The 25,277-nt window shown below is 41.8% G+C and overlaps 1 protein-coding gene across 3 annotated transcripts in view; it reads right to left on the bottom strand.

Annotated features, from left to right (window-relative positions):
* The window catches only part of LOC101952880 (uncharacterized), an 85,406-nt gene extending 68,095 nt beyond the window's left edge, over nt 1-17,311 (bottom strand). For 2 of the 3 annotated variants that reach the window (XR_010599945.1, XM_042857211.2), the window contains exons 1-2: nt 17,053-17,246; nt 9,561-9,627 (exon numbers count right to left, since the gene is read on the bottom strand). The gene's annotated coding sequence lies outside the window, so the exon portion shown is untranslated. Of the gene's footprint in view, nt 1-9,560; nt 9,628-17,052 lie in introns of all 3 variants that reach the window. The other variant, XM_065589662.1, reaches the window with a different exon arrangement.
* Nucleotides 17,312-25,277: the final 7,966 nt, after the last annotated feature.

The following is a 25,277-nucleotide window of genomic DNA, read 5'->3' as shown; positions in this document are numbered from 1 at the left end:
TGCCCTCTTTGAGGTGGGAGGTAGAAAAGAAGGGGTCTGTCACAGTGTCTTAACGTGTTCCAACATTGCTTTGTTTATAGGTAAGGCCACTCTGGAGGGGGCAGCAGCCTCCAAACCCAAGTTTGCCGTGACCCTTTTCAGGAGGTCCTGGTAAGCCCTGAAGTCGTCTTGAGGAAGTAGGGTACTAGGGCCTGCAACTGCCTCATCCAGAAGGAGGAGGCCAGTGATGGAGGAGGGGCTCCCTCCTCTTCTCTGCTATCACTACGTCCATTGTGACCAACTCCTGGATGTCAGCTGAAGTTGGAGTCCAGTGCCAGATGGGAAGAGGCAGTAATCCACCTTCCTGATACCACTGAGTATGAGCGGTGGGAGGGGAGCCCCCGGTACCGGGAGAAACCCCCAAGGGTTCCAGTATTGCCACTGCATTGGCCAGTGGCCCAGTGGCCAGGCAACGGTGGGAAGGCCAGTATCAAAGTTCAGAGCCCCGGAGGCTGGGTTCAGGTAGGTCTTCGACGGAGTGAAGGATTTCCCCTCGGACGCCGAAGAAGATTCTTCCCTTGGAGACCATGATCATGCAGTACCCACTTCTGCCACCAGGCGTTACTAAGAGATTGGGAACCAGTGTCAAGATGGTGACCAATGCATTGCTAGCATGGAGGGATTGCCTCTGGACAGTGCCGCCATGGTCGCTACCGGGATGGAGCTTGCCGGACCTTGTTCCCTTTTGACCCCTTCCTAGCCAGCGGGAGTCCTTGAGGGGTCAGCAAGATCAGGAGGGACAGTAGGTCCTTCGCCACCTAAAAGGCCTCCAGTATTGAGGGAGTCAGCAAATGTCTGGCCCCACAGCTGCTCCCAGGAGTTGGTGGTGGGTCCTGTACCAGAGTCGGTGCTCTAGAAAGAGTCTGCAGCACCATCAGTGGCTCTGGAGAGGACAAGTGGCCCGACATGGGTCTCACTACACCAGTCCCTCCCCACTTGTCTCTCTTCATCACTGGAGAACATCCTCTGTCAGTGCACTGTTTCTTATGTTTCTTGTTCGGCATTGGAGATGGAGAACAGTGCCAGGAAGAACACGGTGCCAGGGGAGTGCTCCAAATGGATGCCAAGTACTCAGCACCAATTCGGAGTGGCTCAGCTCTAAGACTGGTCTGATGACCACCTCCATAAGAATGGTTTCAGCCCAGTGGACCCAACCTTTTCCATGGAGCGGGCGCCGGATGACTAGCTGCCGAGGACCGTGGCCGCCAGACAAGCAGCTGCCAAAATGCCGCCGTGAAGCGGCAACGTTAAGAGCCGCCAAAATGCCGCCGAAATTCGTGAAGCAGCATTGTCAAGAAGCGTCGCCGCCAAAATGCCGCCGTGAAGCAGCAGCATCAAGAGGCGTCGCCGCCAAAATGCCGCTGAAATTCAGCGGCATTTCAGCGGTAGCGCTTCTTGACGTTACCGCTTCTCGGTGGCATTTCAACGACTGCTTTTCCGGCGGCCAGTAGGCAGGTGCATATGGATACCCTGGCGGGCACCATGGCACCCGCGGGCACCGCGTTGGGGACCCCTGTTTCAGCCGAATATCCCTGTCCTTTCTGGTATGGGGTTTGAAGTCCCTGCAGATCTAGCACTTCTCTTTAACGTGAGACTCCCCCCAGACACTTTAGACAGGTAGTGTGTGGGTCACTAACTGGTATCAGCTTGCCGCGAGAGGCACACGGCTTGAAGCCCAGGGCATGCCCAATTCCTGGGGCAAAAAGTCCCTTGATGACAGGGATAATCATTAACACTACTATATACAGTAACTCTGGAAACTATACTGAATATGAACAGAGAAAGTCCAACCACTGAGAAAGAAACCTTGCCACAGCAAGAACCATCGTCCTCACAACCATCACGGTCGGGCAGTAAGAAGGAACTGAGAGGGTCTTGACCCCCCGATACTGGCACATATGCACACGGCTCCGGAGGGCACTAGAGCCAGTCCTACAGATACCACTGAGGCAAAAATCTCCAGCAACTGTGCATGCGGCGTGCATACACCTATCCTGGAATGGACATGAGCAAGCACTCGAAGAAGAATTAACACACTGTGTATTGTTACTTATCTATGTAAAAATGCCCCAGTTATTAATAAAGATACCTTGATTCCTACTTTGCTGGTCTAAATACACAGTTGACTTGTGGGATTTTAAACAAATGTAGTTAAATTGGTGCAGTTTTGTGTGTCAATACTTTAAGCGCTTTAAATCTGAATTACAATTTACAGGTGCAAGCTAAACCGATATAACTAGTTTTAAACAGATTTGTGTGTCCACCCAATTTTGCACCAGTGTAACTAAACTGCTAAATTAAATCACTGCAAGTCTGTGCATAGACAAGCCTGAAGCATACGCATCCTAAAGATGGATCTTTCAAAACAAAACAACGAAAAAAAATCAGGAATTTCAAGTCCCTTCACTATGTAAACAAGTTGGGTCAGGTCCTCAGCCCCTCTTCCAGATGTTTTTTGCTCTACTGCTCAGACAGTGCAAAGTAGCTGCAAAGTTGCCCTAATGTGGCAACTGGAGACTCTTCTGGTGTAGGGGAATCTCCAGCAAGCATAAAATTAGCATAGCCAGTGCCATCTGGCTCGCTGGCATTGAGGATCTGTCAGGGGTGTGGAACTGTTACTATTGGCTGCCCTCAGGCTCTGCTAAATTACAGCAAAGATTGAAACAGTCTCAATGCCAGTCCCAGGATTGGAAGAGCAGAAAGGTGTCTGAGAGCCAACTTTTCACACCTTCCCCCTCCAGTCCTATGTTGGTACTGAGCATAGCTCTGCCAGATCCCAGAATCCAGCCTTGAGGTTTGTAAGATCAGTCTAATCATCATACATCTCAACAAAGACTTCATAAATCTTCTTCTTCTCTTCTTTACTTTCTCACCCTTTCCCAAAGCCATAACAAAATGTTTGGCTCCTCTTTGACTGCAGACTGCCAAGTTCTATAAACTGACCAAAAGGCTAGCAATCGGAATGCAGAAGTCTAGTTATGATATCCATAGCTTAATGTCTATTTTTATATATAAAATTAGCATGAACATTTAAGAATATGGTTTTTACTATACTGCATTTTTTTAAAATAAGAGAAATTATCTAAATTCCCTTTAAAGATTCAGACTCTCCCTCAGGTAATTTATAGCACATGAAACAGACTTTAAAACATACTTTTCTCCTGACACTGTGGAATTTGCAAGTCAGTATGCTGCACATAAAGGAGTAGAATAAATTAGTCCGTTCTTATCCTACTGCTTTTGCTATTTCTCTCAGCTGACACAGACCTGCCAAGCGCCTGGTGTTCCACTAGTGCTATGGTGCTGCTCACTTATTTTTCTAAAGGCAACATTCTTTAAATCTATTTAGCAGTATGTCTTTTAAAAATAGGGGCACAAAATCTAGTGTTGGGTTCAGGATAATTACAGGAGATACAGATGGTGCAAGTATCCTCTTACATAGTGTTTCTGATTGTATGACAAAGAGAAAACTTAAACTTTACTTACATTGGACTTAGGAAACTTCCCTAGTGAGCTATTCCTATTGCATCCTGCAACTATAGTAAATACCCACTATAGACAAATTTGGCTAAGCTGGCAAAGGAAGATGTAATTACACTTGCCTGTGCCAGCTAACCCCATTATACCTGAATGATGTTCAACCTTCTTTAGAAGGAAATTAATGTTTCTACCTCTGCCCTCTGTCAGGTTTCTGCCAGGGTAACAATTTCATTGTGCACTGGTCCCTCATAGATACTTTACTGCTGACATCTTCTCTAGAAAGCTGCTGCATTAGCTGACTCTCCTGGCATGCTATGTATCCCTTTCCTGGCAATGCCATCCGCTTTTTGTGTTGTATCAGTCCCTGCTGCTATGCCATGCCCCAAGAGTTGCATTACAGCAAAACCAATGAAACTCAGTCCCCTGGTGAAGTTTCCATCCCCAGGGAATTCTACCACCATTTACACTGGCATAAGCAGCCTGTGAATCTAGCCCAGTGTTTTCAGCATATCAGAACAGAAATTATTTTATCCCAGGAATGTTAGAAAATGTGTTGGGTTCATCTCAGATATTCAAAAGACTGATTATACTGGTCCAAATTATACAGTGTGAAACTCAGCCCTCTGGAAAGGGCCAGTAAAAGCTGTATGCCCCACTTAAGTCCCACTCGAGCCTTAGAGCTGTCAATTTCACCTGCAGTCCTTACTCAAGCAAAATTCTCATTAAAATTGGGTCATCTTTACATATAAACAGCAGGATTTGGCCTATTATAAACAAATTCCCACGTCTGGAAAAAATTATCATAATTTAATTTTGTAATGGAAAATGTTATCTAAAAATACAGATTTAGTACCACAAATAGGACTATCATGCACCCTTTACATGCATGCCACTCCTATTGGGAGTTTTGACTGTGTGAAGACTGCAGGAGTCAGCTTGTGTTTGTGCTAAAATGTAATCTCATGAAACAAGTTTTCAGGTTGAGAAATGTATTACTGAGTGTTTTAGTTGGTCCTTTGCCCTTGTCTGATGTTGAATAATATTCATAGAGCAAGGGGATTTCTTATCCCAGAGAGGATTTTATTTGGAGATCAGCTTTCCATTTTTCCACACAGGAATTTTTCATGTTATCAAATTCATTTGTAGCTGCCAGAGAACAGACTCAGCACATTAATGTGGTAGTTGGTTGATCCTGTTGAACCTATTTCAAATCCCAACAAAGCCAGACTGAGGATTTATGTGTTTTGTAGAGGGTTATACATATGCAACTAGATTTTTCTGTTAAGTAGGACACAAAAAGTAGAGTAGAGTGCAGACGTTTCTCCTACTTAAGAACATAAAAATAAACAATGGGAATGAGGCTATTCCTTCTATGAAGGTTAATTATTTTTGTGGTATATGTAGCATGTGCCAGTTATAACTTCTTTTCTATGTACTGCATCTTTAAATGGAGTGATATTCACCTCCCCCCAGCTGTAGAGGCAGCCGACATTTTGTGTTTAGGAGCCAACTGTTCATTGGCACATGAGTTCCATCAATGGCTGCTGCACGGATGAGGAACTCCCATTTGTTTAAATCCCTCAGTGAACTTTGGCATATTGGCCACCTTGATCACACATTCCTGCAGCACATTGGCCACCTTGATCACACATTCCTGCAGCACATTATTTATTGACCTGCAAACCTCCACCACCCGTACACCCCCAATGACTTCCAAGCCTCAAATTGGCCCATCTGACTGGTAACTAAGGTCGTCAGCCACCTTCCACAGGGAGACCAGCACTCTCTTTTTTATGGTGAGAAGAGTCCTCATCCTCATGGCATGACGCTCACTGCACTGCCAAAGCAAAGAAGAGCCTCTTTTTTCATCTCAAAGTTATGTGGCCAATGCTGCTTGAGAATAGTTTTGTTCCACCTGTCTATGAGCATAGTCCAGGCACAAAAGTGACATGAGACCCTGTGAAGTTGATCTGCAATCACAGTAGAGAGCCATCTCCTAGGATTGTGATGAAAGCACAACTATTGCATCATGATTGCATCAGCGAACTGATCTCTGGCTCTCAGCAAGTACTGCCAGAACATCCTCCACTGCCTCTGCTTAGCTGCCTCAGTGGTCTGCTCACTGCTTTATAGAAGCTCCAGCAGAAACCTTTTTTCTGGTCATCCTGGCCACCATTCTGATAAAAGCACTAGCCAACAGCACCGGCACCAGGAGACTTACAGGAATATGACCTCATTTCCTACAATTCCCCAGGTCTCCCTGAAGCTTTCCAAGCTCTCTCAAAAGCCACAGCTTCAGGAAGCTATTTTTGGGAACTTAGGGAGAGGTACCCAAATGCCAGTGCAACTGCAAAGGTATAATGCAGCACCAGGGTGGTCATGGGACAGAACTGTACTTGACCTGAACTTCAAACAGCATGGCTTGAATGGAGACACGGCACTGTAGGTACTTACATCAGTGTTTTCCCACTAGTTCCAAAAACAAGGCCTTACGGAGGAGTACTTCGTGCACTCTCTCATGGTGATCTTACTTTTGTGGTTGTATTGTTGTTCTTGTAATATTAAATATAAAATAAAGGCCATTCATACTGAATGTATATGGTTGTTCTTTGCATATGGAAAAGCATACAAAATTTGGCAACAAAGAGCTTGAAGAAAACAAATAAGCCGAGAAGACATCTCTTGGTTAAAGAGAAGAAAAAACATAAGGAAAGTAAAATGGCCACCTACAGAAATATGGAAGGTTTCTAGTTTTAAAGAAGAACAATTTGAATCAGGTTTTCAGATAACAGTGCAGTATTTTCTACATATGCTGTAGAAGAAGTTGGGAAGGAAAAAATACCAGGTTTTCCAACATTGGTGGGACATTGGCAATACACTAAAAACAAATCATTACAGATTCAAGAATCAGATATAAAAGCTTTCATTACTGTTTTTCCCTTATGATTTTTTCTTTAATAACTGAAATCTCTTCTTGTTACAGGTTACAACCTTTCAAAATGGGGCCATCTCACATTTATCACACCATACTGAAAGGCTGGACACGCATCCTTAGGTCTGTTTATTTCACCATATGATATGACTCTTTGTTGCTATTTCCGATAAATCAGACATAATATTTGATTGATACTGTGTATATTTGTAACAAATTCTACATATTACCTAATTATGCAATTTGGTTTCCCCAGTTTTCCAGTTATTTAACTCTTTCTAGTTTTAGTCCAGGAATCAAGTTATTTTTCCTTGCACCATACTCAGTGCTATGAGGTTTTCTCTGGAAGGTATTAAGCCAAACTGAAATGAACTGCATATTATAGGTGATCTCAAACTACCGACACAGTCAGTAAGTATTTTTAAAACCTACATTCTCCTGTCACTGTAATATAGTTTTATGTTAAACTATTTCAGTGATTTTTCCAATTCCTTCTCCATGGCACGTAGATATTCCATTGAATCATCCAGAATTTGAAAAAAAATGAAAACAGACCTATATGACGCTAGTACTGAATTAAAGCCATATGGACAAATTCTACCCTCTGGTACTTCAGTAGGGTTTGGCAGGTGTAATTGAGGGCAGAATTTAGACCAGAAAGTTTTTAACAAAAACTTTGAATATCTGGAGTGAAATCCTAGCCCCACTGAGGTCAATGGCAAAACTTCCATTGACTTCAATGGGGCCAGGATTTCACCCTGGGTCTTCTTCAGAAATGTCCAGCTGTAATGAATTCCTGTTCACCAAGCATTCAAACCCACAATGTGCTGAGCACATCTAAATGTGTTGCTGGACTGGAGACAGAATGCTTCTGCACCTTGCAAGATCGAGCCCTGTTTAAGCTTTAGCAACAAGTGTGCACACAATATACAGCATTTCTCACTAATCACATTTCACTTAACTTAGGCTGACACATCAGTTTCCAAACTCCACACGTAATTTATACAGTCTGTTTCTGTAGTAAAAACATCATATTCACAAACAGTTTCTGTTTGAGGCATTTGCATGAACAAAACACAAAGGCCCTGATCCTGAGGATCAGCTGTTTGATGCTTAGCACAATGCTAGGGAGCACAAAGCAGTCTTAACAAGGCTCAAGATCTGGCCCAGATCTACAGTGCTGGCCACAATCACAGAGAGGACACTAGACTAGTTGGACCAGAAATGTGATTCAGTATGACTGTTTCTATGTCTATTTTCTGCACTCTTACATTTAATTCATGTTAATTATTTCTAGAAAGAGAATTCATTATCATATATCTTAATTATCAAGACACATGTATGCACTAGCATCCTAAGGAAGCACACAATCCTATTGTCCTTGTCCCCTTGTCCTGCCCTTCCCAGTCATCTCTCTTTGTTGTCATCCCTTGCTGTTGTCATCAATCTAAAGTAAACTTCTGGGCAGGGAAGCAGCCATTATAAAATTATTATCACTCATTAATTTTATAGCTCAAAAGCCTGCAAGGCACCTTACAGGAAGAGTCCTTGCCCCCAAAGACCATACAATCTTACTCATTTCTCAATATTAATACTGAAAAGTATTACTGCATGTGAAATAAATGTCTGGTTAAATATCAGTTGTGAGAGGAAGTAAAGCTACATCTACTGTTTAAGCAAAAGCTCTAAGAACAAGTATTAGGGCACTACGATTTTTTAAAGTAATTTAAAGGACAAAGTGAACATCCCTATGTAGTAAAATTTATGGGACAGATCCTCAGCAGACATAAATTGTCACAGCCCAATGACTTCAACTATGCTACAGCAATTTACACAAGTTCAGGATCTGGCACTATATGTCTTTGTTCCCTTCTAATATAAACAGAATTAGCTGTAATCAAAGGTAATCTCTTTTTATTTCAGTTAAAAAGAGAGATCAATGAGATCAGCATTTCAGGCCTTTCATTTTTTTCAGATGCTTTTCCAGAGGTTTGATTCTTGTTCAGCACATAATTGCGTTGTTTTATAATGAGATCTAAAATTCTGGTTCACTGTGAAAACTTCACTGATCAAAGATTGTTTACAACATTGGTACCATAGAAGCACATGGTTAAAATTATTGTGCTCTGAAATCTATTGACAATTCTGATGACCATAATAAAAAGCTTGTAGAATTAACACAGTAATACAAGAGCTATCAACAGAATTGAATTAACTACCCTATGAAAATGTAAGAGTCCAAAATAAAAAATAAATATGGAATATGAATATGATGTGCATATTATTAAAACTGTTTAACTTGATTATACATGCAGTTTAAATGATATTTTCTTTCATAACTGCCTATAGCAGAAGTTTAAAATTACCCATGCAAGTTAAACATACAGTAGTCTTTGTTTATTATTAATAGTAGTACTAAAATAACAAAATGTTTCACTTATACAGCATTTTATAGCCAAGGTTTTCAAGGCATTTACAAACATTAATCAATAGAGCCTCACAAGGAGATAATAATAAGGCATCAAAATGTTAATGCCAAAATTTTCAAAAGCAATTTTCAATTTTGCATGTCTCATTTTTGAGGTGACTAGCTTTAGACATCCAGGGTCTGATTTTTATAGGTGCTAAAAATATACAGCCCCAGTTTAAGCCACTGGCACTGCAAGTACTCAGCATCTCTAAAACACAAACTCTGAGCGTTCAAGGTTGGACAATGAAAATTACAGGACACTTCTGAAAATTTGTGTCACAGTGACTTGTACATGTTCACACTGCTAATCAGTGGCAGAGCAAGAAAGAGACTTCAGAATTCCTGACTCCCAGTTGGGTGCTCTAAACACTAGACTATTCTGCCTCCATTCCAAAAAACTAAAATAAAAAGTAAATCTACTATACTCTTAGCACGCAGAGGAGCCACATACCCATTATTATTTCAACTACTTTAATTCACCTGAAATGTAGTTTTGTGTGACTCACTATAATGAAAAATGCTTTTCATAATGCACCATTTTATAATCGTAGAATAGTGTTCCTCTACAGTGATTGCAACCTTTCAGCAGATGGCATTTAGCTACAACCCAGCAGGATGTTCAATAACATATAAAATTACCTTGTTTGCTTCAGTGCCTTTTTTCTTATGAAATGTTGGTGCTATCCAGAAGGCCACAGCCAGAGTTCTATAAAAAATGTAATACCCCACATTAAACTAGGACAAATTATATTGCCTGCCATGCAGCCTGAGACTAAGAAAAAATCATATTTGCACAACAAAACCAAAAGTGAGTGTCGTTAAACTATCACCATTGTTTAGAAAGAGAGTGAAAAGTTTGGAAAGCAGACTCATAGCCCTAGACTCACTAGGAACCTGATCCTAAAACCACTGAAGTCAATAGTCCTATTTACTTCAACGGGCTTTGGATCAGGCCTTATAAGAATTAGGATGACTAGAGAGTCCTGGGAACAGACTTTGAATCAGATGCCAGGTAAACGTTGCCATGTTTCATTGTTATGGGGATGTCCTATCAGGCTACATCTACACTACAGGGGGGAGTCGATTTAAGATACGCAAATTCAGCTACGTGAATAGTGTAGCTGAATTCGACGTATCGCAGCCGACTTACCCCGCTGTGAGGACGGCGGCAAAATCGACCTCTGCGGCTTCCCGTCGATGGCGCTTACTCCCACCTCTGCTGGTGGAGTAAGAGCGTCGATTCGGGGATCGATTGTCGCGTCCTGATGGGACGCGATAAATCGATCCCCGAGAGGTCGATTTCTACCCGCCGATTCAGGCGGGTAGTGTAGACCCAGCCTTAGCCATATGGGTCTGCTGAGAAGAGTATACAGAGGCCTGACCAGTGTCCAGAGCAATACTGTCCTTTGCTTTTAGAGGGTGAATCTATTAAGTGCATCACCGGGAAATCATTGTCTGTAGACGGCACGCATCAAACTACAACATACCCACTGAGGCATGCCACTTTGTTTTGTTTATAACAACAAAATTCAGTCAACCTAAGCAAGTGCAACAATTGATTATGTAACTCACGTGTGATATGCTAATTTTTGCAGTTATATGGGCACTTTTTCATGCATAACTCTCAAAGCACTTTGCAAAGGAGAGTAGGTATTATTATTCCATATTGTGGAAGGGGAAACTTAGGCACATAGACATTAAACACCTTGCCCAAAGACACAGCAAGTCAGTAGCACAGCTAGGAGTAAAACCCAGTTCTAATGGCCTACCAGTCCTGTGTTGTAGCCGTTGCTCCACTCTGCTGTGATATCTACCTGTATCAAGAAAACATATTTTACAGGGTACAAGGTATATGAATTTTGTGTTACCTTCTCAATCTTTTGCTATTCTATTTTTTATAGTTTGGCCTCATCCTTATGTCATTTTTCCTTTTCATTAATTAAAAAGTTAGCATGCTTTTACTGAATTGTTAAAAACAACAAATCACACAGCACCTCGGGCCAGATTTTAAAAATGCATATAGGTGCCTAGTGGGATTTTCAAAAGCACCTAAACAGGTTAAGTGCCTGTTTTCAATGGGAGTGAGACACAGTCCTGCTTAGGCACATTTGAAAATCCCACTAGGTGCCTATTTGTATCTGTCAGTGTCTAAATCTTTGAAAATCTGTCCCATCGTTGTTATAATATAAAAAGGCAATTTAATTTTGTAACAGCTTGAGGTAAAGTTAGCAGAGTCCACTAAGATTTTTAAAAGGTGTGAAGTTAGTCATGCCCATAGAGAAAAATAAATCCAAATAGATGGGTATTTCAAGCCCCACAATTCAACATTACTAATAAGTCTCTTGGAATAAGTAAGCATCACACATTTAGACATACCATAGTGTCTCATGGAAGTTTGCACTTTCTTGAAGCATTGGGACCAGCACTCCTCAGTGCATCTACAATTCAGAGGGCTTTTGTTGGGGAAATACCAAAAGGTTTGGCAGCTGGGAGGAGAAGCTGCAGGACTGTCACTGAGGGGGGAATCTAGCTGAGGCTGGACAGCCGGAAGGGGGTAACTGCAGAATTCTGAGTGGCTGATCAATAGATAGGGAGGAGGATACACAGCTGCTATGAAGCAGGTGGGAAGTTTATGTAATGTGCAACTTAAACATTTGTATATGACCTGAGATTAAACATAAGAAATTTTAGGCCACAACTTGGCAAATCACTGATACACATGCTTATTGGGGGCCTTAATACAAAAGGAAAATGTTAGAGAAAGTTATGAACATCTTAAAGAAACAATTTGAAATGGAATGACTTGCATAAGCATAAAGTTAAGGCAAATGATAAATAGCTTGATTCTCTGTGATCTTGCCCCTTAAGTAGTCATATATACCTGTGTAAAGATGGAGTAAAATTCTACCACTAGTGTAAGTTCCTAGAAAATTCTGATTTGGTCACATGTTCCACTTGCTTTGCACAGGTGTACAAAGGTGTAAGGCAGTGGAGAATCAAGCCAAAGTATTCTAGAATATTTTCAGAGGCAATAGTTGGACAAACTCAAGAGATACGCAAATACCTATCTTGGCTAGATCAATACCAAATCCATTTTTTCGACCTTTAGCCCGCCATTCATTTCTTTTATAAATTTTGTAATTCTTTTCAAAGAACTATAAAAAAGGATAGCATGAAATTCTAAATACGCAGAAATAAGTCATTATTTCATTGTTATTTTGTTGTTTTCTTATTCCATATTCCACTGATGATGGAAACACCCAAATAAAGTTCATGAAGTAATAAAAGAACAGATGACAACTCACTCTTCAACATTTATACTAATAATAAATAATATTTTGCATTCAAGTCTATAGTGCCTTTCACCGGAAGAACTCAAAGCACAAAGTATAGTGGTAGGCAATTATAACTCCTGTTTTTAAAATGGGTAAAATGATGCACAGAGATATACAGTCACTTGCCCAAGGTTACTAAGGGTGACATGCACTCCACCCTAGTGTTGAGTCACTGGGTCCTGCAACCCCTTCTCTAGCTCACCCTCTTTGTGGCTTTGCATGCTGGCTTGCCAAGGGTCACTAGAGACCCCTTCCATTGGGTGCTGAGGCTAGACAGGCAAAGTTTGTGGTGCTGGGCCACCCTCAGTCTCCCGTATAGTCGCTATGCACACTTTGGCTTAAGTGGCATAGAGGTCCACCACAAATGGATCTCACCAACAACAGGAATAGAATCCAGATCTCCATCCCCTGCTCTAAGCCACAGTGCGGCCCAGGCCAGCGCCCATTGGGGGGGCAGAGAGGGAGTGACACCCAGCCCCACTCTGCTCTCAGCTCTGCTACGGCCCCACCCCCGGCCGCAGCTGCAGCCCCCATCCCAGCCGCCGGCCCCCACTCCCAGCCCCTGCTCTTGGCTGCCAGACCCCAGACCCCACTCTTGGCCCCCGGCCCCCAGCCACTGGCACACTGCCCCCACTCCCAGCCCCGCTCTCAGCCCCAGCCTCAGCACCCAGCCCAACTGTGACTCCGCTCCTGGCCCGGGGGAGCACGGACACATTCCATTCCAATTCTCAAGCTGTCAGTTACTCAATACATTGACACAATCTTTAAAAATACAGCCAGTTCCCAGGGCCGGATTAAGGCAGGGGCTTTTGGGGCTGCAGCCCAGGGGGACCCTGCAAAAATAAATCACAGGCAGTGATCTCCGGGGAGCTCAAGCTGCCTGGCCTGGCCCCGCACTGCTCCTGGAAGTGACTGGCTGCTGGCACATCTCTGCGGTCCCTGGCGGTGGGGAGGCAGCTCCGCGCGCTGTCCCCGCCCCCAGCACCGTCCCCACAGCTGCAGGGGCGGCATTAGCGGGCGCAAGCAGCACACAGAGACACGCTGTTCCCCTCCCCCTAGGGGCATGCAGAGACATCCTGCATGCATCCCAATCCCCTGCCCCAGATCAAAATCCCCTCCTGCACCCCAATGCCCTGCCCCAGCCCACTCCTACGCCAAACTCTCTCCCAGACCCCGCACTCCCTCCTGCATCCCAATCCCCTGCCTCAGCCCCCTCCTGCACCAAACTCCCTCCCAGGAAAAAGACTTGTTTACAGGGACCCCACAAATCTAATAGCCCCATGCCCACAGGAGAGTTAATCCAGCCCTGCCAGTTCCCAGCACATCACATGTTCTCTTGCCACTTAGGTGTCTTCTCCATGTACTCCTCTCAACATATGGAGGGCAAAAATGTCACTGATTTCATTGTAGAGTTAGATGACACTAAGATTACAAGACAAGGGATCCCTTTGTCAGTAACTTTAGCACTCAGTTTATCCATGAAGAAGTGTATAAAACATAAGCTGTCAGTCTTCACATGATGTAAAGCCAAATTCTACTCTCAAATGTGCTTAGATGGTTCTTTGTGAGTTTAGGATTAGTAGCACACATCCTAAATTATACATTAATCCTAAGGATCCACACATATCTTCCACTGATTCTGCTGTCCCTGACTCTGAAGGCATAAGTGAGACTGGTACTGAGACATTCAAAAGCAATAAGGAAGTGACAAAGTACAGGAGTTAGAAATATCCCTCCGTTTAGATTTATTTTTCCCATTAGCCATCTCAAGGATAAGGAGGGTTAGTTCTGCACAATCTCATAACAGACAGGAATAGCACCAGCATCAAAAGAGGTTCCTGATCATCTCAGTTTTATTTTAAAATAATTTGAGTGCAACATTTCTGTAATGAAAGTGTGAGTTTATTTCAGGGATATTACAGCTATCCTGATATGAACAAATTAAAAATAAAGCTGTCAGGGGAGCAGGTTTTGCATTTAACACTACTCAGTTCAGTTAAGCTATCTAAAGGTTCAAAAGATAAGGTGCACAGGAAATATATCAGAAAACAAAGATAGGTGAGTTTTGACTGAAGACCACTCAAAAAACCCAATTACCTTTCGATCTGCTTGTGGAAAATGTCCCAGTTTGTTCCCAAGAATGTTTGCAAACATGTAAAAATATAACTGAGTTCTCTCTCAGTTCATAATAAAAATGGAAGAAAATTGTAAAATAATGGTCCAGCAACAGTATGCTCTGCACTGAGCAGGAGAAACCACTTCAATCTCAGAAGCCACTTCTTTACTCCCTAGTCGAAGTGATGAGGGAGGAAGGGGAAGGAGTCTTGTCTTACTCAATGGGAGACTACGCAGACAGGATCCAGTGATGGTCCTGACTAATTCTGCTCAGCCAGAAAAATGATGGAGTAATATCAGACTGCACCAAGAAGCTAAGATAGTTCCTGCCTCTCTCTCAGGACTTCCAGGGCAGCAAAGCGGTTATACTTACACAGGGATGCCAACACTCAGAACCAAATGGCAGTGCCTAGTTCTTGTCATGTTAGGGTTTCCCATGATTGAAGGAATTGAATGTGTAAACTCCCTGGGCCCCAAATTTTACCTCTCTTCTCTTTGCTGTCTCTCTGCCATGTATCACAGCAACTGGCCATCAGCACCCGCTTTCATTGTTAAAAACAACAATAAAAGGGCATATAAAGGTTTAAATAAGTGAATTCTTGAGGTTTTAGGAGTGGTTACATGTTGGATTTATCACCCCTGACAACAATAATCTTTTAAGAAGACCAATCAAATTCTTTAAAAAATCTTTCCTTTATTTTAGTTCTTTACTCTCCCTTTCAGTGTCCAATGCTGCCCTCATTACTCAGACAAAAGTCACTGAACTCAAGGTCATGCCCTCAAATATGGATTTTTTAAAACCCTCTCCCCTTTGCTGTCTTAAAACATTATTGTATCATTTTAATTCCGATAACAGAGCCAGTATTTTTAACAATATTTCTTTCAAACTTTTTCCCCCACCCTTTTTTTCCCTTTTTTGTAAGTATCCTTGGAATAGCTCATTGCTATTGGCTTTTCTTCCTATTAACCCTACTCATTTAGTTTCAGTGTCCTTTTAATTTATCTGCTTAGGAGTCTTATAGACTTTTTCAGGAAGGAGTTTCTTTTGCAGGATTGAGCCCAAATTCTGGCCCTTGTTGACAGTTTCAGCTGAGACACCAGCATTTGACTGGACATGGAAACTGAACTACACTCTCATTTCTAGAGTTATTCCCTTCAGGTTACAGGTAAGGCACACTAGTGGGGCTGTGTTTTAGAATACACAATGTTGCTCCTAGATTTGTGGTTAAACTAAAATAATGAAGTGCTGGTAGTGTCTCCCTACCGTATCACATATACTGTGAAAGCAGCAGTCATATTTGCTTTCAGTTTTGGCAGCTAATATGACTGCAGTGAATTTACAGATCTTAGTAGTACTGGGCATAGGGGTTATTTAAGACTAGAGATATTGCTGCGGAGGAGAAAAATAGACTTGGTATCACTTATGGCACTACTGATCCTAATCTGATCAAGTGATTAGTAGTGGCACACTTGGGAATTCTGACGGCAGTTCTGTCCCTATTCCTCCTAGTGGGTGTCACCTTCATGATAAGGCACCTACAGAGATCAAGCCAGGATTAGCAAGAGGAAAGCAGCCATCAAGAAGATAAAAGCATTCTCATTCTTTTAACACTGTTATATGGGAATCTAAAAAAACACTGTGGATTCTTCTCACCAACACTGCTACTCCCGCTATAAAGAGCAGTCAGAGTATTCTCTGTCATAAAGACTAATTGTACAGCATAGCTGGAGTCTGTATTCACAGCACCCTCACATCCAAAGGTCTCTATGCTTACGACTAAACTATTCAGCTGGCTGATTGTCCCATCTCCCCTCAACAGTAGTGTAAGGATAGCAGAGATCTGTGTAAACTCCTAGAATAAACACAACTGTCTCAGTTGCAGGCTTGGTAAACAATTTTTTGGCAGGATGGTAGCTACACACACACACACAAAAAACTAAACAAAAAAGGCAGGAGGATAAAAAAAAATCTCAATTGGTATAGAAAGAAAGATGTATCTGAAAATGATCTGTGAACATACAAATTATTATAATAATAGGAAGAATACTTTGCATGTATTTCTCATCCAAGAATTCAAGTTACGACTGCATTATTTAGATATTTTTTATCTTTTATCTTAGATGTTTGGAAAAGATACAGATAAAATGTGTTTAATTTTTTTAAAATTTCATGCAGGTATAGTTTACTTTCTCTTTTGCTCAGAAATGATCAGAACACAGTTCCTTCTCTGGTAACATTAAGCCTGGGTTAGTTTGCAGGTAGGTCGACCCAATAGAAATGTTTTTAACAAAGTTTAGTTAGATACATAATTTAAACACAAATGATTACAGCTACTTTTCATAAAGTTACTAATTTTTAAATAAACGCACATATTTGTACAGGACCACACAGACACACACTCCACACGCGTTCACACCACATATCCACAGACACATATGAACGCCCAATCCACACTGATGCACGCTCGGCTCACACCACGCTACATACATACACACCGCACACGGTGGCAGACACGCCTACACACCTGCGCACGTACCCAGCCATGCAGACACCCAATACACGCCCGGACATGAAGACACACACGCATTTGCACCTAGACACACGGCGCGCATCCACATAAACACGCAGACACGCACTTGAAGCACTGACGCTGTCCCGGCTCTGCGCCTCCCTCCCCTACCGTGTCCTGGGCTTTTTCCTGCGGCCGTCGGAGAGTCCCAACTTGGGTGTGGGCTGAACCTGCGCCGTCGGCTACAGGGCTGGGGTGCGGCCCCTGCTATCAGCACGAGAGCCGAGGACGGGACTCCAATCGCCCGCCCCGGCAGCCGGCGCACTGAGCAGGGACCGGCTCTGCACGCGCCCTCCTACCCACCAGAGCGCAGCGTGCGCCTGAGCGGAGCAGGCGGGTTCCTCCCGCGCGCCTCTCCCTCCAGCCTCCTGTGGGGGAGCAGGGGATGCTGCTGCATCAGGCTGTGGGGAGTTCTGAGGGGAATTCCCTGTATCCCTCACAGAACCACACTCAGCAAAACCCTCCACTCCCTCCTTCCTCCCCACCCACTGACTGAAAATGATCCTCCTCCAAATGGGGGGATTCTCCTCCCTCCAAACAATGGGAGTGGCTTGTGGCAGGCCTGGCAGAAGTGCTACCCCCTCCTCCCCATCCCACACACTCTTGAGGGGTCTGAACCCTCCAGACTCATTATAGCATTGGCAACCCACTGTTTTTAGAAATGCTAGACCCCACCCATGCATGTTCCATGGGGAAGCACCTTGGACCCAAGGGAGGTGCCCTAGAGTTGCCAACCCTCCAGGATTGGCCTGGAGTCTCCCGGAATCAGCATTGATCTCCTGGTGACCATTGAAAACAATCCAGGAGATTTTAATAGGATATTTTACAAAAATGACATTACAACATGTTGGTGTGGGGGGGGGGGGAGAGATCTCCCAGAATAGCTTCAGTCAGAGTTGGCAACCCTAACCACAAGCCAGCCAACCCACCTGCATATGGAGGGCAACATCTACAGATGCCATCATCTCACTCTCAAAACGCTCAGTGCTTACAACTGAAGGGGAACCAGGCCTATACTTTGCCCCCTTCTGAAGGCCAAGGAGAAGGGAGAATTGGAGGGGACCAAAAAGGGCAGTCACAGAGAGGAAGAAAACTGGAGAGAGGAGACAGTCTAAGGGGGGCAGGTGGAGGAGAGTAAAAGGGAGGTAGAAATGGAACTTGAGAAGGGGGTCCGTTGTGGAAGAGATTGCCTAGACTGAGAAAAGAAAGAAAGGGGGGAAAGTGAGGAGAAAGACCAATATCAGAAGAGAAAACAAATATCAGGAAGAAAAATAGGTTTGAGAGAAACATAAAAGGGATGAAAAACGAAGTTGCGTGAAAACCTGGACACTGAAGAAGAAAGAACAAATATTGTTTAAGAATATCAGATAGTAGGAAAGGAGAACAAACTAGGGGAGCAGTACCTTTTGGTAAAATTGTATGGAAAGTTTGTTTTTTACAATAGTTTAGATTTATCATGTATGGGTGATTTGGTTATTTGTAGCAAAAAACAAAAATCTTAATTTTTTTCCAACTTCGGACAGGAAAGGGGGGAAATAAATTTGAATCAATTTGGCAGCTATGCAAGCAGGAGAATTTAACCTAAAATAATAGCATGTCTCTAAAAGTGCTCTGGTTATTGCCATGGTAACACTGTCATTTTAAACCCTTGTTTTCAGGCACATATGACTTTCTCCAAAATTTCTCCTTTGAACAGAAATTTCTCCTGTTTGTCTTTATTACCAAATGAAAATTTGGAGGGACATTTGATATAATCCTCTTTGGCCCTTTTTGACATATTTGAACATAATCCCCTAGTGTTTTTCATTAATTAAAATATTTCTGAACTGCTATTCCAGAGAGGATTTTTTAAAACTATTTATTTATTTATTATATTTGGTCATCCCAAAATTTTAAACTCACTATGTACTTTGTCCTCATTTAGAATGTGAGAGCTTTTGACAATCTTAATAAATTTAGCCCACAGGAACTCTGATTTCAAATTACACATGTTTGTTCAGGGCACAGTACAGAGTTGGTAAAACAGTATACAAAAGTGGATTCATACGTGTATTTATTTGACTGTGCAATCATACAGCCCAAATTATACACCAACCTCTTTGCTTTTCTTTAAAGTAAACCAAAGGCAAAAAACAATGTTAATACAATCTTATCCTTGAGATTTTGCAAACACAAAGTCAGGAAATTCAAAGTTATGATTCCTGGCCTCCTTCAGTACCCCATAACTCACCCATAACTCACCCATAATGCACAGATAAGGCATATAGTTAGCATCATGTACAAACTAATATTACAAAATACTAAATATTTGCAAGGAGGAGCTCCAGTGCATGTGAGAAACATAATTTTGAATGTCCTTACTTGTATTTGATTAAATATAAACCACATTGGTACATTAACTTCTTATTGTTACTGTTATTATTTTGCATTTAATTATTTTGGCAATTGTAGTTTAGTTTCAATTATGTGATAATACATCACAGTATACAAGTAAATGTGCTGAAATACACTGAGGTAAAGAAAATGAAAATCTAGTCCGGAAATCTCATTATAGCTTCTGTTATTATTTGAGAACTGGAGTTTGTGTGGGGGAAACTTAATTTTGTTACACAAACTGAAGTTTGATCCTACATTTCTTATGTACTTGAAACACCTATTGACTTCAGATGGGTGCTTAAGGATGCAGAATTAGGCACAACATGCACTGATTAGAGAAAAGCCAGTTAGTGTGTAAAATTCCACTCTAATTTATTGAAATGTAAATTACAGTATTACAAGTCATAACTGCTTCATCCATTGTGCTTTAAATTAAGGATTCCTGTGGTAGGCAAAAAAGTGATTGTGAAGAAGTCAGTCCTAAAGTGGAACTGTATGGGTGGAGGCGCCACTCAAGTGCAGGAGTCTGCCCATATGAATCCCATTGCAGGATGGGGCCTCAAATGGAAACTTCTAGAAATGTTGCTGCCCTTTGTGTAAGTTTAATGAAAAAGATACATTCTATCAATTTTTCTTTTAGTTTATATGAAAATCACTCTCACACACCATGTAAACTATTTGAGAATAGAACCATTTGTATTCCAACAATACTTAACTGATGTGGGTTGAAGCACCAATAACAGTTGTTGTCAACAAATTATTTTATATAAAGAAAAGTCATTACTTTAAATGACAAGGCTGATAGTTTTAAGATGCAGCAAAATTAAAAATAATTTTGATAGCTAAAAATAAAGTACAATTAAATGAGGAAAAAAGTAAAAGAAATATAAATCTTACTTGAACAAGTACTCATGTTTCTAGGTTTTACATGCCAGTTCCAGCAGGGAATAGCAATTAAAGATACTATTACTCACACAGGTTAACGCTATTGTCTTTTTGTGGGGTTTTTTATTTAGTCTGTGGTAAATGGTTACATTTAGTAATCAAAGAAATACAGCCCTTCTTATATGGGACACGTGCCACGCAACTAGAAAGCATCTTGATGGCACTTTAATTTCACATGGCATTTTAATCTGCAACAATTACCTATTTCACCATGTTAGCATTAAACTAATACTGTTACTGCTCCATTTATGATTAACAATGAGTGCAAAAGGCAGTAAAGTTGGTGTAGGCTATGAGCCACTGAATGTTTTACTTTTGGTGTATATTCATTGATATTGGCAATACTTGGGGTCTAATCCTGTACTGCTTACCCAGGCAAAACTCCCATGCATCTGTCCTTTTTTTCATTAACAGATTGATGGAAGATTTGTGCTTTTTATTTTTGCCACCCTTTTTCCTAGATCATGTGAACCACATTTATGGTTGATTTTGTTACTGGCCTTTACCAGGTCAGCAAAAATCATACAGAGTTCCATTTTTGTTTATATATTTTTCCATCTGCCAACCCACAAATAATATGTGCAATGTAACATGTTCAGAACAGAATTAATAGCCTTCAATTTAGGCAGGATATAACTGGCAGAGGTATGTTTCCTATAATGATGAAGGGATGAGGAATTTCTGTAGGTGTCTGGCTGGCTGAGTTCCTGCTGAAATGATTAGTTTAATGCTGCTGCGATTTCATTGTAATTAATTATGCGTTAGGGCATCTTGGATAGATTGTGACGGGATCCCCAGGGTACAACTTGGAACTGTGGGACTGCTGTGCTCCCTTAACTTTCCAGCCTGGGCTGTCTCACACAATGCTATGCCAGTGACAAGCAGCAAAACCTTTCCAGACATTATGATCACTCAGCCAGGGCCAGCTCCAGGCACCAGCGTAGCAAGCAGGTGCCTGGGGCGGCCAATGAAGAGGGGGGCAGCACCTTCGGCCGTTTGGCGGCAATTCGGCGGAGGGGCCATCACTCCCTCTCAGAGCGAAGGACCTGCTGCCGTAGAATGAAGCGGCGGTAGAGCTGCTGCCGCTTGTGATCGCAGCTTTTTTATTTTTTTTCCTGCTTGGGGCGGCAAAAACGCTAGAGCCAGCCCTGCACTCTTGCACACAGCCATCAGCATGTGGAGCCCCACACCTAGCTATATTGCATGAATACTCCCTGAGCCACTCACGAATCACACAGAGAGAGGCACCAGCCAATCACCCCAGCCACCAGCCTTGCACCCCAGAAATATACCATCTTACATTGCTCAAGACTCCCATGGACAGTGCAAGCTCATTAATTAGTTTGCCACTTTGTGAAAGGAAAGTGGACATACCAGCCTTTGTAATCTGAGCTGAGATTCCCCAAACACTTCAACCAAAAACACCCTGTTTTAGGTAACATATAAAAACAGATTCATTAACTACAGAAAGATAGATTTTAAGTGATTATAAGCAGATAGAGAGAGAAAGTTGGTTACATCAGAAACAAAAATAAATTCTCAGTCTAAATTGTAAAGACTAAGCAAGATTTGAATCATCCTAATAGAGGTTACAGGCAGCTCACAGTTCAGCACACCGCCTGGATTCCCTTCCCGGCCTGGAACCAATCTCTCCAGTTCAAAGTCTGTGTCTTCCAGGTGATCTTCTAGTGTTGAGATGGGAGAGGAGAGGGGTCAAGTGATGATGTCACTTTGAGTTACAGAGTGTCAGATAGGTTTTTTAATTATTTAAAATATAAATAAATCAGCCTATTAAGAAGAATGCTTACTGAGATGTTTAGAGAATGCTAAATCAAGGCAAATATATTGTTTTGGGGGTTTATTACAAATAAAAAACTAAGCCCATGTTCATCAAAAAGATTAGTTAAGGATAAAGAAATTTACCAGTTAAGCTGAGCTCAGTTTTTGGTGACTAGTGGGTCCAATTTTAAGTGAACATGGCCAAATTTATGTTTTTACATCTAATTTATACAATAGTCATGGGTGCCAATGACTGGATGTGAAACTGGGTTATATTTAGTGAGATTCAAATGGAAACTCAGGAGTGCAAGCCCACAGGGTGTTTGAGCAGAGAAAATGCCTGTGCTGACTCTTGCAAAGCCAAATTTCAGGTAGCTGTAGTTGTAAACTATGCAGTGGCAAAGCTGAGTGTGTTTGTAGATTGCTAAAAAAATACCATCTTTGTCAAGGTCATCAGAGAAAGAGAACATCAAAAATAACATTTGTAGGTGCAAATGATGGAGGATAATTGAGTTTATTTGTATAGCTCAGTAGTCAACTTGCTGAACTGAGACCTTTTTCACTGAGCTAGGACATATAGTCCTAGTACAACATCTTCTGCCAAGACACTCTCGAGTTCGTGATGTATTCCATTTTACAGAAGAAAGATACTTTTCCAAATGGCCATGCTGAATGTGATGTTTCATGCAGATTTAACAAACATAAATTACCGACACTTCTGTTTTTTGCCAAGAATGTGAAAGTTAAATTTTAGCTTGTAAAATATGCTGAGCCATTGTTAATATAACCAGTCTTTTTTGCAAGGTCATAAATTCTCAGCCAGAAGCAAAGGAAACAGATTTTGGTTTTGTTGGCCCCTTCAAATCTGTAATACCACATTTTGTTCAGTGAAAATCAGCCCATTTTTCTAAACGGTGTCTTCATTTTTTCTAACTTGAATACAAATGAAATAAAAATACAAAGCAGGATATTGCAAAGGTAATTTTAATACTGCAAAAATAAAATATATACTACAAATATTGAGGGACTACTGCCCCAAAATAACAGTAGAAGATAATGACCATATAGTAAGACCAGTGGGTCAGATTGGGGAGGAAATTATGCTATTTTTGTTCTTAAAGTCTTAGAACAGCTGGATATTTGTTAAAATGATCAACAGTGAAATAAATAACAAAATTTAAAACTTTAAATTGTCATTAGGCTCCAGAGTCAATACTCAGCTGAGCTGAAAGGGGGCTGTTCACAGCTGTGAAAGAAATATTGCTTCATTTTTTTCTGCCTGCAGACACTAGAAGGCAGCACTGCATTGATTCATATTGGTAAGGTTTTCTTTATAAGTAAATAACTTTTTAAAAAATAAAATAAAGCTTAAATCATGCAAAAGTTGATGGGGTGGTATTTTCAAAAGCACTAAAGTGATTTTCATGTCAATGGAATTTGTTCTTCTAAGTCACTTAGGAGCTTTTGAAAGTCTCAAGTGAGCCACAAGAGAATTTCTTGTACTATGTATTCACTATTACTGGCTCAATCTGATCCTGAAGTAAAACTCTCCTAATTATAATAGAGGTTTACATTTCAACATATGTCCAGCATGGCACCTCCCAACTTTAGACTTGCTGTTATCTTAAACTGTTGCAGTCACTCAAATTTATTTGTGTAATGGATCTTCTGGAATCCCTATGCAAGGTGCAGCTTTGCACTGCCCCACAATTGAGGCTTATGGCCCAGATGCTATAAATTGTTGCATACAGGTACTGCTGCAAAGACACCCATTACATGGGGATCTGAGTGGCTGCATGGGTCCACCCACAAGCAACAACATGCACCAGGAAGGCCTACTTTTATATGATACACCTCTACCCCGATATAACGCGACCTGATATAACATGAATTCGGATATAACGTGGTAAAGCAGCGCTCCGGCGGGGGGGCAGGGCTGCGCACTCCGGTGGATCAAAGCAAGTTCGATATAACGCGGTTTCACCTATAACGCAGTAAGATGTTTTGGCTCCAGAGGACAGCGTTATATCGGGGTAGAGGTGTAGTTAGTAGATATATATCTAGGATTTTTAAATGTAAGAAAACAGCCACATTTCAAATCAGAAACCAATTCTCTGTTGAAACATTTATGCTCATATAAAGGTCATAAACTCCTCAAACCTTATTCCTCATGATTTTAAAACATACAGTAACATATCACTAAGGCTACACAGTTAAATAGTCAGCGGTTTGTAACATTGTAGGGTTAATGTACTATGAAAACCTACTTTTTTTTAATTATTATTTTTTATTTTCTCACTTTTACAGCTGGGATTTTAAAAGGAGCCCAAAAGAGTTAAAACCAGCTCCCACTGAAAGTCATTAGGAGCCAGATTTTTAAATGTATTTAGATGCCTAAAGATGTAGATGAGGGGTAGTGGGATTTCAAAAGTACCTAGTATTATTTAGAAAACGATCTTTTTCCTGTTACTGGTCTGCACTGGTGCCCTATGAAACAACGCCTTGTGTGAGAAAAAAACAGATGGAGACTTAATTGGCTTACACCAGTGTCTAAAACTCTTTAACAGACACAATTGAAGTGCACATGCCTGATTTGATTTGCTCTCAAGTTCAACTGTAATTCATAATTTTCTCCCGGCAGCCAATGGAATCAAGAGGCAGAAATGTATTGTGTTTGTAATTTAAGTACCACTTATATTCCTTTTAATAAGGTAGACAAGAAAACACTTTATTGATATAATGGAGCAACTCTCAAATTCATTCAAGCTGCTGTACAGCTACACAGTTCTTGTCCAGTTATATGAGTCTCTGGCTGACAAAAATGGCACCCACCTGCCTCAACAGGTGGGGAACTTGATGAGGCTAGTGGTGAAAGGGGACAGTCCCAGAAGCAAGAGTGGGAGACACCTGCTGAGGGACACCAGATAGCTCTTCCACCCTCTTGGAATCTTTGGCACCCATTTGCTAGCTGGAGGCAGGGGGAAGGGAGCTGGCCAAGGATTAACTTGGAATAGGAGCTATAGGGAGCCTCTTCCAGCTCCATTCCAGCAACCCCACCCTAGCCACCCTGAACTAGTAATGGGAGCCTGGCCTGATGAATACTGCGGGTCTAGCTGATCACCCATTTGGGGATCAGAAGGGATCTTTTTCTCCCAGAAGCCAATTGGCAGAGGACCAGGGAGCTTTCACCTGCCTCGCAGCACCTTCAAGCCACAGTGGGTTAAGCAGGAATGTGT

This window comes from Chrysemys picta, chromosome 3, assembly GCF_011386835.1.
Source record: "Chrysemys picta bellii isolate R12L10 chromosome 3, ASM1138683v2, whole genome shotgun sequence".
In the NCBI taxonomy this organism is placed as follows: Eukaryota; Metazoa; Chordata; order Testudines; family Emydidae; genus Chrysemys; species Chrysemys picta.
This window is presented reverse-complemented; position numbering and strand designations above follow the sequence as displayed.